This window comes from Lemur catta, unplaced genomic scaffold, assembly GCF_020740605.2.
Source record: "Lemur catta isolate mLemCat1 unplaced genomic scaffold, mLemCat1.pri scaffold_41_ctg1, whole genome shotgun sequence".
Classification (NCBI taxonomy): Eukaryota; Metazoa; Chordata; class Mammalia; order Primates; family Lemuridae; genus Lemur; species Lemur catta.
Window position 1 is genome coordinate 791237 of NW_025423849.1, and position 12141 is coordinate 803377.

Below are 12141 nucleotides of genomic sequence, written 5' to 3' on the forward strand. Positions count from 1 at the left end.
TAACCCTGACACTATCCTAGGGCTGATGCTAACCCTAACCCTAACACTATCCTAGGGCTGATGCTATACCTAACCCTAACCCTAACACTATCCTAGGCCTGATGCTAACCCTATCCCTAACCCTAACACTCTCCTAGGGCTGAGGCTAACCCTAACCCTAACACTATCCTAGGGCTGATGCTATCCCTAAACCTAACCCAAACACTATCCTAGGGTTGATGCTAACCCTAACCCTAACACTATCCTAGGGCTGATGCTAACCCTAACCCTAACCCTAACACTATCCTTGTGCTGATGCTAACCCTAACCCTAACACTATCCTGGGCCTGATGCTAACCCTAACCCTAACCCTAACACTATCCTAGGGCTGATGCTAACCCTAACCCTAACCCTAACAATATCCTAGGGCAGATGCTAACCCTAACACTAACCCTAACACTATCCTTGAACTGATGCTAACCCTAACCCTAACCCTAACACTATCCTAGGACTGATGATAACCCTAACCCTAACCCTAACACTATCCTAGGGTTTATGTTAACCCTAACCCTAACACTATCCTAGGGCTGATGCTAACCCTAACCCTAACCCTAACACTATCCTAGGGCTGATGCTAACCCTAACCCTAACCCTAACACTATCCTAGGGCTGATGCTAACCCTAACACTAACACTATCCTAGGGCTGATGCTAACCCTAACCCTAACCCTAACATTATCCTAGGGCTGATGCTAACCCTAACCCTAACTCTAACACTATCTTAGGGCTGAGGCTAACCCTAACCCTAACACTATCCTACGGCTGATCCTAACCCTAACCCTAACCCTAACACTGTCCTAGGGCTGATGCTAACCCTAACCCTAACACTATCCTAGGCCTGATGCTAACCCTAACCGTAACCCTAACACTATCCTAGGGCTGATGCTAACCCTAACCCTAACACTATCCTCGGCCTGATGCTAACCCTATCCCTAACCCTAACACTATCCTAGGGCTGATGCTAACCCTAACCGTAACACTATCCTAGGCCTGATGATAACCCTAACCCTAACCCTAACACTATCCTAGGGCTGATGCTAACCCTAACCCTAACACTATCCTAGGGCTGATGCTAACCCTAACCCTAACCCTAACACTATCCTAGGGCTGATGCTAACCCTAACGCTAACCCTAACACTATCCTTGAAATGATGCTAACTCTAACCCTAACCCTAACACTATCCTAGGCCTGATGATAACCCTAACCCTAACCCTAACACTATCCTAGGGTTTATGTTAACCCTAACGCTAACACTATCCTAGGGCTGATGCTAACCCTAACCCTAACCCTAACACTATCCTAGGGCTGATGCTAACCCTAACCCTAACACTCTCCAAGGGCTGATGCTAACCCTAACCCGAACCCTAACACTATCATAGGGCTGATGCTAACCCTAACCCTAACTCTAACACTATCTTAGGGCTGAGGCTAACCCTAACCCTAACACTATCCTACGGCTGATGCTAACCCTGACCCTAACCCTAACACTATCCTAGGGCTGATGCTAACCCTAACCCTAACACTATACTTGGGCTGATGCTAACCCTAACCCTAACCCTAACACTATCCTAGGGCAGATGCTAACCCTAACGCTAACCCTAACAATATCCTTGAACTGATGCTAACCCTAACCCTAACCCTAACACTATCCTAGGCCTGAGAATAACCCTAACCCTAACCTTAACACTATCCTAGGGTTTATGTTAACCCTAACCCTAACACTATCCTAGGGCTGATGCTAACCCTAACCCTATCCCTAACACTATCCTAGGGCGGATGCTAACCCTAACTCTAACCCTAACACTATCCTAGGGCTGATGCTAATCCTAACACTAACACTATCCTAGGGCTGATGCTAACCCTAACCCTAACCCTAACATTATCCTAGGGCGGATGCTAACCCTAACCCTAACCCTAACACTATCCCAGGGCTCATGCTAACCCTAACACTAACACTATCCTAGGCCTGATGCTAACCCTAACCCTAACCCTAACACTATCCTAGGGCTGATGCTAAACCTAACCCTAACACTATCCTAGGGCTGATGCTAACCCTAACAATAACACTATCCTAGGGCTGATGCAAACCCTAACCATAACCCTTACACTCTCCAAGTGCTGATGATAACCCTAACCCTAACCCTAACACTATCCTAGGGCTGATGCTAACCCTAACCCTAACTCTAACACTATCTTAGGTCTGAGGCTAACCCTAACCCTAACAGTATCCTACGGCTGATGCTAACCCTAACCCTAACCCTAACACTATGCTAGGGCTGATGCTAACCCTAACCCTAACACTATCCTAGGCCTGATGCTAACCCTAACCCTAACCCTAACACTATACTAGGGCTGATGCTAACCCTAACCCTAACACTATCCTTGGCCTGATGATAACCCTAACCCTAACCCTAACACTATCCTAGGGCTGATGCTAACCCTAACCCTAACAGTATCCTAGGGCTGATGCTAACCCTAACCCTAACCCTAACACTATCCTAAGTCTGATGCTAACCTTAGCCCTCACACTATACAAAGCCTGATGATAACCCTAACCCTAACCTTAACACTATCCTAGGGCTGATGCTAACCCTAACCCTAACACTAACACTATCCTAGAGCTGATGCCAACCCTAACCCTAACACTATCCTAGGCCTGATGATAACCCTAACCCTAACCCTGACACTATCCTAGGGCTGATGCTATACCTAACCCTAACCCTAACACTATCCTAGGCCTGATGCTAACCCTATCCCTAACCCTAACACTCTCCTAGGGCTGAGGCTAACCCTAACCCTAACAGTATCCTAGGGCTGATGCTATCCCTAAACCTAACCCAAACACTATCCTAGGGTTGATGCTAACCCTAACCCTAACACTATCCTAGGGCTGATGCTAACCCTAACCCTAACCCTAACACTATCCTTGTGCTGATGCTAACCCTAACCCTAACACTATCCTGGGCCTGATGCTAACCCTATCCCTAACCCTAACACTATCCTAGGGCTGATGCTAACCCTAACCCTAACCCTAACAATATCCTAGGGCAGATGCTAACCCTAACACTAACCCTAACACTATCCTTGAACTGATGCTAACCCTAACCCTAACCCTAACACTATCCTAGGACTGATGATAACCCTAACCCTAACCCTAACACTATCCTAGGGTTTATGTTAACCCTAACCCTAACACTATCCTAGGGCTGATGCTAACCCTAACCCTAACCCTAACACTATCCTAGGGCGGATGCTAACCCTAACCCTAACCCTAACACTATCCTAGGGCTGATGCTAACCCTAACACTAACACTATCCTAGGGCTGATGCTAACCCTAACCCTAACCCTAACATTATCCTAGGGCTAATGCTAACCCTAACCCTAACTCTAACACTATCTTAGGGCTGAGGCTAACCCTAACCCTAACACTATCCTAGGCCTGATGCTAACCCTAACCCTAACCCAAACACTATCCTAGGGCTGATGCTAACCCTAACCCTAACACTATCCTAGGCCTGATGCTAACCCTATCCCTAACCCTAACACTATCCTAGGGCTGATGCTAACCCTAACCCTAACACTATCCTAGGCCTGATGATAACCCTAACCCTAACCCTAACACTATCCTAGGGCTGATGCTAACCCTAACCCTAACACTATCCTAGGGCTGATGCTAACCCTAACCCTAACCCTAACACTATCCTAGGGCTGATGCTAACCCTAACGCTAACCCTAACACTATCCTTGAAATGATGCTAACCCTAACCCTAACCCTAACACTATCCTAGGCCTGATGCTAACCCTAACCCTAACCCTAACACTATCCTAGGGTTTATGTTAACCCTAACCCTAACACTATCCTAGGGCTGATGCTAACCCTAACCCTAACCCTAACACTATCTTAGGGCTGATGCTAACCCTAACCCTAACACTATCCTAGGCCTGATGATAACCCTAACCCTAACCCTAACACTATCCTTGGGCTGATGCTAACCCTAACCCTAACACTATCCTGGGCCTGATGCTAACCCTAACCCTAACCCTAACACTATCCTTGGGCTGATGCTAACCCTAACCCTAACACTATCCTAGGCCTGATGCTAACCCTAACCCTAACCCTAACACTATCCTAGGGCTGATGCTAACCCTAAGACTAACATTATCCTAGGGCTGATGCTAACGCTAACCCTAACCCTAACACTCTCCAAGGGCTGATGCTAACCCTAACCCTAACCCTAACACTATCATAGGGCTGATGCTAACCCTAACCCTAACTCTAACACTATCTTAGGGCTGAGGCTAACCCTAACCCTAACACTATCCTACGGCTGATGCTAACCCTAACCCTAACCCTAACACTATCCTAGGGCTGATGCTAACCCTAACCCTAACACTATACTTGGGCTGATGCTAACCCTAACCCTAACCCTAACACTATCCTAGGGCAGATGCTAACCCTAACGCTAACCCTAACACTATCCTTGAACTGATGCTAACCCTAACCCTAACCCTAACACTATCCTAGGCCTGAGAATAACCCTAACCCTAACCCTAACACTATCCTAGGGTTTATGTTAACCCTAACCCTAACACTATCCTAGGGCTGATGCTAACCCTAACCCTAACCCTAACACTATCCTAGGGCGGATGCTAACCCTAACTCTAACCCTAACACTATCCTAGGGCTGATGCTAACCCTAACACTAACACTATCCTAGGGCTGATGCTAACCCTAACCCTAACCCTAACATTATCCTAGGGCGGATGCTAACCCTAACCCTAACCCTAACACTATCCTAGGGCTCATGCTAACCCTAACACTAACACTATCCTAGGCCTGATGCTAACCCTAACCCTAACCATAACACTATCCTAGGGCTGATGCTAACCCTAACCCTAACACTATCCTAGGGCTCATGCTAACCCTAACCCTAACCCTAACACTATCCTAGGGCTGATGCTAACCCTAACCCTAACACTATCCTAGGCCTGATGATAACCCTAACCCTAACCCTAACACTATCCTAGGGCTGATGCTAACCCTAACCCTAACAGTATCCCAGGACTGATGCTAACCCTAACCCTAACCCTAACACTATCCTAAGTCTGATGCTAACCCTAGCCCTCACATAAACTAGGCCTGATGATAACCCTAACCCTAACCTTAACACTATCCTAGGGCTGATGCTAACCCTAACCCTAACCCTAACACTATCCTAGAGCTGATGCTAACCCTAACCCTAACACTATCCTAGGCCTGATGCTAACCCTAACCCTAACCCTAACACTATCCTAGGGCTGATGCTAACCCTAACCCTAACACTATCCTAGGGCTGATGCTAACCCTAACACTAACACTATCCTAGGGCTGATGCTAACCCTAACCATAACCCTAACACTCTCCAAGGGCTGATGCTAACCCTAACCCTAACCCTAACACTATCCTAGGGCTGATGCTAACCGTAACCCTAACTCTATCACTATCTTAGGGCTGAGGCTAACCCTACCCCTAACACTATCCTACGGCTGATGCTAACCCTAACCCTAACCCTAACACTATGCTAGGGCTGATGCTAACCCTAACCCTAACACTATCCTAGGCCTGATGCTAACCCTAACCCTAACCCTAACACTATCCTAGGGCTGATGCTAACCCTAACCCTAACACTATCCTAGGGCTGATGCTAACCCTAACCCTAACCCTAACACTATCCTAGGGCTGATGCTAACCCTAACCCTAACACTAACACTATCCTAGAGCTGATGCTAACCCTAACCCTAACACTATCCTAGGCCTGATGATAACCCTAACCCCAACCCTGACACTATCCTAGGGCTCATGCTAACCCTAAACCTAACACTATCCTAGGGCTGATGCTAACCCTAACCCTAACCCTAACACTATCCTAGGCCTGATGCTAACCCTATCCCTAACCCTAACACTCTCCTAGGGCTGAGGCTAACCCTAACCCTAACACTATCCTAGGGCTGATGCTAACCCTAACCCTAACCCAAACACTATGCTAGGGTTGATGCTAACCCTAACCCTAACACTATCCTATGGCTGATGCTAACCCTAACCCTAACCCTAACACTATCCTTGGGCTGATGCTAACCCTAACCCTAACACTATCCTGGGCCTGATGCTAACCATAACCCTAACCCTAACACTATCCTAGGGCTGATGCTAACCCTAACCCTAACACTATCCTTGCTCTGATGCTAACCCTAACCATAACACTAACACTATCCTAGGCCTGATGCTAACCCTAACCCTAACCCTAACACTATCCTAGGGCTGATGCTAACCCTAACCCTAACACTGTCCTATGGCTGATGCTAACCCTAACACTAACACTATCCTAGGGCTGATGCTAACCCTAACTATAACCCTAACACTCTCCAAGGGCTGATGCTAACCCTAACCCTAACCCTAACAGTATCCTAGGCCTGATGATAACCCTAACCCTAACCCTAACACTATCCTAGGGCTGATGCTAACCCTAACCCTAACAGTATCCCAGGACTGATGCTAACCCTAACCCTAACCCTAACACTATCCTAAGTCTGATGCTAACCCTAGCCCTCACACTATACTAGGCCTGATGATAACCCTAACCCTAACCTTAACACTATCCTAGGGCTGATGCTAACCCTAACCCTAACCCTAACACTATCCTAGAGCTGATGCTAACCCTAACCCTAACACTATCCTAGGCCTGATGCTAACCCTAACCCTAACCCTAACACTATCCTAGGGCTGATGCTAACCCTAACCCTAACACTATCCTAGGGCTGATGCTAACCCTAACACTAACACTATCCTAGGGCTGATGCTAACCCTAACCATAACCCTAACACTCTCCAAGGGCTGATGCTAACCCTAACCCTAACCCTAACACTATCCTAGGGCTGATGCTAACCGTAACCCTAACTCTATCACTATCTTAGGGCTGAGGCTAACCCTACCCCTAACACTATCCTACGGCTGATGCTAACCCTAACCCTAACCCTAACACTATGCTAGGGCTGATGCTAACCCTAACCCTAACACTATCCTAGGCCTGATGCTAACCCTAACCCTAACCCTAACACTATCCTAGGGCTGATGCTAACCCTAACCCTAACACTATCCTAGGGCTGATGCTAACCCTAACCCTAACCCTAACACTATCCTTGGGCTGATGCTAACCCTAACCATAACACTATCCTAGGCCTGATGCTAACCCTAACCCTAACCCTAACACTATCCTAGGGCTGATGCTAACCCTAACCCTAACACTAACACTATCCTAGAGCTGATGCTAACCCTAACCCTAACACTATCCTAGGCCTGATGATAACCCTAACCCCAACCCTGACACTATCCTAGGGCTCATGCTAACCCTAACCCTAACACTATCCTAGGGCTGATGCTAACCCTAACCCTAACCCTAACACTATCCTAGGCCTGATGCTAACCCTATCCCTAACCCTAACACTCTCCTAGGGCTGAGGCTAACCCTAACCCTAACACTATCCTAGGGCTGATGCTAACCCTAACCCTAACCCAAACACTATGCTAGGGTTGATGCTAACCCTAACCCTAACACTATCCTATGGCTGATGCTAACCCTAACCCTAACACTATCCTTGGGCTGATGCTAACCCTAACCCTAACACTATCCTGGGCCTGATGCTAACCATAACCCTAACCCTAACACTATCCTAGGGCTGATGCTAACCCTAACCCTAACACTGTCCTATGGCTGATGCTAACCCTAACACTAACACTATCCTAGGGCTGACGCTAACCCTAACTATAACCCTAACACTATCCTAGGGCTGATGCTAACCGTAACCCTAACAGTATCCTAGGGCTGATGCTAACCCTAACCCTAACCATAACCCTATCCTAAGTCTGATGCTAACCCTACCCATCACACTATACTAGGCCTGATGATAACCCTAACCCTAACCTTAACACTATCCTAGGGCTGATGCTAACCCTAACCCTAACACTAACACTATCCTAGAGCTGATGCTAACCCTAACCCTAACACTATCCTAGGCCTGATGATAACCCTAACCCTTACCCTGACACTATCCTAGGACTGATGCTAACCCTAACCCTAACACTATCCTAGGGCTGATGCTATCCCTAACCCTAACCCTAACACTATCCTAGGCCTGATGCTAACCCTATCCCTAACCCTAACACTCTCCTAGGGCTGAGGCTAACCCTAACCCTAACACTATCCTAGGGCTGATGCTAACCCTAACCCTAACCCAAACACTATCCTAGGGTTGATGCTAACCCTAACCCTAACACTATCCTAGGGCTGATGCTAACCCTAACCCTAACCCTAACACTATCCTTGGGCTGATGCTAACCCTAACACTAACCCTAACACTATCTTAGGGCTGATGCTAACCCTAACCCTAACACTATCCTTGGGCTGATGCTAACCCTAACCCTAACCCTAACAATATCCTAGGGCAGATGCTAACCCTAACGCTAACCCTAACACTATCCTTGAACTGATGCTAACCCTATCCCTAACCCTAACACTATCCTAGGCCTGATGATAACCCTAACCCTAACCCTAACTCTATCCAAGGGTATATGTTAACCCTAAACCTAACGCTATCCTAGGGCTGATGCTAACCCTAACCCTAACCCTAACACTATCCTAGGGCGGATGCTAACCCTAACCCTAACCCTAACACTATCCTAGGGCTAATGCTAACCCTAACACTAACACTATCCTAGGGCTGATGCTAACCCTAACCCTAACCCTTAACATTATCCTAGGGCAGATGCTAACCCTAACCCTAACTCTAACACTATCTTAGGGCTGAGGCTAACCCTAAACCTAACACTATCCTACGGCTGATGCTAACCCTAACCCTAACCCTAACACTCTCCTAGGGCTGATGCTAACCCTAACCCTAACACTATCCTAGGCCTGATGCTAACCCTAACCCTAACCCTGACACTATCCTAGGGCTGATGCTAACCCTAACCCTAACACTATCCTAGGGCTGATGCTAACCCTAACCCTAACCCTAACACTATCCTAGGGCTGATGCTAACCCTAACCCTAACAGTATCCTAGGCCTGATGATAACCCTAACCCTAACCCTAACACTATCCTAGGACTGATGCTAACCCTAACCCTAACACTATCCTAGGGCTGATGGTAACCCTATCCCTAACCCTAAGACTATCCTAGGGCTGATGCTAACCCTAACGCTAACACTAACACTATCCTTGAACTGATGCTAACCCTAACCCTAACCCTAACACTATCCCAGGCCTGATGATAACCCTAACCCTAACCCTAACACTATCCTAGGGTTTATGTTAACCATAACCCTAACACTATCCTAGGGCTGATGCTAACCCTAACCCTAACAATAACACTATCCTAGGGCTGATGCTAACCCTAACCCTAACACTATCCTAGGCCTGATGATAACCCTAACCCTAACCCTAACACTATCCTTGGGCTGATGCTAACCCTAACCATAACACTATCCTGGGCATGATGCTAACCCTAACCCTAACCCTAACACTATCCTAGGGCTGATGCTAACCCTAACCCTAACACTATCCTATGCCTGATGCTAACCCTAACCCTAACCCTAACACTATCCTAGGGCTGATGCTAATCCTAACCCTAACACTATCCTAGGGCTGATGCTAAACCTAACCGTAACCCTAACACTATCCTAGGGCTGATGCTAACCCTAACCCTAACACTATCCTAGGCCTAATGATAACCCTAACCCTAACCCTGACACTATCCTAGGGCTGATGCTAACCCTAACCCTAACACTATCCTAGGGCTGATGCTAACCCTAACCCTAACCCTAACACTATCCTAGGGGAGATGCTAACCCTAACGCTAACCCTAACACTATCCTTGAACTGATGCTAACCCTAACCCTAACCCTAACACTATCCTAGGCCTGATGATAACCCTAACCCTAACCCTAACACTATCCTAGGGTTTATGTTAACCCTAACCCTAACACTATCCTAGGGCTGATGCTAACCCTTACCCTAACACTAACACTATCCTAGGGCGGATGCTAACCCTAACCCTAACACTATCCTAGGGCTGATGCTAACAATACCCCTAACAGTATCCTAGGGCTGATGCTAACCCTAACCCTAACCCTAACACTATCCTGAGTCTGATGCTAACCCTAGCCCTCACACTATACTAGGCCTGATGATAACCCTAACCCTAACCTTAACACTATCCTAGGGCTGATGGTAACCCTAACCCTAACACTAACACTATCCTAGGGCTGATGCTAACCCTAACCCTAACACTATCCTAGGCCTGATGATAACCCTAACCCTAACCCTGACACTATCCTAGGGCTGATGCTAACCCTAACCCTAACACTATTTTAAGGCTGATGCTATCCCTAACCCTAACCCTAACACTATCCTAGGGCTGATGCTAACCCTAACCCTAACACTATCCTAGGGCTGATGCTAACCCTAACCCTAACCCTAACATTATCCTAGGGCTGATGCTAACCCTAACCCTAACTCTAACACTATCTTAGGGCTGAGGCTAACCCTAACCCTAACACTATCCTACGGCTGATGCTAACCCTAACCCTAACCCTAACACTATCCTAGGCCTGATGCTAACCCTAACCCTAACACTATCCTAGGCCTGATGCTAACCCTAACCCTAACCCTAACACTATCCTAGGGCTGATGCTAACCCTAACCCTAACACTATCCTAGGGCTTATGCTAACCCTAACCCTAACCCTAACACTATCCTAGGGCTGATGCTAACCCTAACCCTAACACTATCCTATGCCTGATGATAACCCTAACCCTAACCCTAACACTATTTAGGGCTGATGCTAACCCTAACGCTAACACTATCCTAGGGCTGATGCTAACCCTAACCCTAACCCTAACACTATCCTAGGGCTGATGCTACCCCTAACGCTAACCCTAACACTATCCTTGAACTGATGCTTACCCTAACCCTAACCCTAACACTATCCTAGGCCTGATGATAACCCTAACCCTAACCCTAACACTATCCTAGGGTTTATGTTAACCCTAACCCTAACACTATCCTAGGGCTGTTGCTAACCCTAACCCTAACCCTAACACTATCCTAGGGCTGATGCTAACCCTAACCCTAACACTGTCCTAGGCCTGATGATAACCCTAACCCTAACCCTAACACTATCCTTGGGCTGATGCTAACCCTAACCCTAACACTATCCTGGGCCTGATGCTAACCCTAACCCTAACCCTAACACTATCCTAGGGCTGATGCTAACCCTAAACCTAACAGTATCCTAGGGCTGATGCTAACCCTAACCCTAACCCTAACACTATCCTAGGCCTGATGCTAACCCTATCCCTAACCCTAACACTCTCCTAGGGCTGAGGCTAACCCTAACCCTAACACTATCCTAGGGCTGATGCTAACCCTAACCCTAACCCAAACACTATCCTAGGGTTGATGCTAACCCTAACCCTAACACTATCCTAGGGCTGATGCTAACCCTAACCCTAACCCTAACACTATCCTAGAGCTGATGCTAACCCTAACCCTAACACTATCCTAGGCCTGATGCTAACCCTAACCCTAACCCTAACACTATCCTAGGGCTGATGCTAACCCTAACCCTAACACTATCCTAGGGCTGATGCTAACCCTAACACTAACACTATCCTAGGGCTGGTGCTAACCCTAACCATAACCCTAACACTCTCCAAGGGCTGATGCTAACCCTAACCCTAACCCTAACACTATCCTAGGGCTGATGCTAACCCTATCCCTAACTCTAACACTATCTTAGGGCTGAGGCTAACCCTAACCCTAACACTATCCTACGGCTGATGCTAACCGTAACCCTAACCCTAACACTATGCTAGGGCTGATGCTAACCCTAACCCTAACACTATCCTTGGCCTGATGCTAACCCTAACCCTAAACCTAACACTATCCTAGGGCTGATGCTAACCCTAACCCTGACACTATCCTAGGGCTGATGCTAACCCTAACCATAACCCTAACACTATCCTAGGGCTGATGCTAACCCTAACCATAACACTATCCTAGGCCT